Source organism: Nanorana parkeri, unplaced genomic scaffold, assembly GCF_000935625.1.
Source record: "Nanorana parkeri isolate BGI_ZX_2015 unplaced genomic scaffold, ASM93562v1 scaffold335, whole genome shotgun sequence".
Lineage (NCBI taxonomy): Eukaryota > Metazoa > Chordata > Amphibia > Anura > Dicroglossidae > Nanorana > Nanorana parkeri.
The window spans coordinates 1,328,604-1,330,383 of record NW_017306603.1 but is presented as its reverse complement, the minus strand read 5'-3'; positions in this window follow the sequence as shown (position 1 = coordinate 1,330,383).

The following is a 1,780-nucleotide window of genomic DNA, read 5'->3' as shown; positions in this document are numbered from 1 at the left end:
TCAGTCCTGGAGTACGCTCAATCCAGCCTGCGTGATGATGCGCCCCCCTCGGTGGAGGAGTAGACTACAGGCTGGGCTCATAGGGATCAATGTTGTTCTGCCCAAAAAGGACCACCAGTGCTGGACCGATAAGGAAGCAGCGGACATCGCTGGAGCATGGAGAGGGTAAGTGAACTGTGGCACTATGTTTTTATATATACGGGAGGGTGGGGACTTCTGGAGTTCCTCTTTAATCCAGTCACAAAGAAATATGTCCAGGGTGTTGTTGATTGTCCAAGAACAGGAGGGGAGGTGTGAAGATTGTGGAACCACCATGTTCTAGGTACACCCCGTCCTTGGTGTCGGGTTGTCTGCATGGCTCAGGGCAGGTGCACACCATTCCTGGTCCGGAAAATGGTGTGAACCTGCCGCAGTTCCAGTGCATTCCAGACCAGAGAAAATAAGACAAGCAGTCTGGCCTGGAACGGACTGCGCTGGTGTGAACAGAGGCCAGAAATAGCATAGGGATACATTAGAATGCATTTTGGGTCTGGAAACAATCAGGTCTGGTCCGGAGAGGATCTGGATGAGGTGTGAATGGGCCCTGAAGGTGTGAATTATTGTCAAGTCACTAGAAATGGTAAAACAGCTGATGTAATGTAGATGGGTCCCTTTCGCACCTCCTTCCTGCAAACTAGTCATGTTCTCTGTCCACAATGTGCGCCTCGCTGTCCTCGGGAGACTGTCCCTTTTCTTTAAGGTGAAGGGAAACGTAACGTGTAGAATGTACCCTCCAATGTTGGGCCGTTCCTTCCGATCTACAAGTCTTTTGATTCCTCGCTGCTCTGCATATACCAAGTTACTTGGCTTATGTTGGGTGTTTTGAATATACAAGCTTCAGTCACTGTGTATTGCTGGGCTTGTGACACACGGGGTTGCTAAAGTTTATTAAAAATCCTTTTGGTCACACCAGCTTCATACAGTAATCCGTTTAACAACCCTGCCCCTGCGTTTTAACAATAATTAACAGCTTCAGCAGAGCCGACTGCAATGATTGACACACGTGCAGACACGAAGGGTGGGATTATGTAATTAGAAGGGGGCGGCTCCATACGTGGGAGGTTCCGCAACTTTCACACCACTCATTCTGTTATTGGGCAATCAGCATTTGCCTTGACACCTTCCATGATGATTGGATTAAGGAGTCCGTGCTACCTGTGTGGATATAAATTCTGGGCTATGTCCCTGACACTCGTCAGAACTCGAGAAGTGACTCGGATAAACTATGAAAAGTCTTCAACCTTTAAAGATCAAATCCAACTGAATGTGACCGACTACTGCCAGCTATACCATGACCTGGACCTATGGGAACCTTCACAGACATATTGTTTTTGGTCTGATTGTTTTACGTTTCCGTATGGTCTGTATAGATCTCCCTTCATTGGCACGCACCCCTCACCCTCAACAGCTGCTTTTACATGTATGTAGCTCTTGTATTTGTGTTATTCTTATTTATTAATATTCTCTGATTATACTGATATTTATCTTCGCTTTTTTATTGTTACTGTGCTTTTTCTGTAACATTTATACAACACTTTTTGTTAGCACTTGCTGCTCTTTTTTTTTTTTTTAAATTAACTGCTATTATTTTGTGCAACACTTAAATGTAGTAATTATCTTGTTTTTGCTATTCTATTCTTCCATGTGAGCAGCATATAAATGTAGTAGTAAAAATTAATAATAATGTTGTTATCATTTAATAATATTTTTTTATTTTATAATCGCATTTACTGGTCGTTTT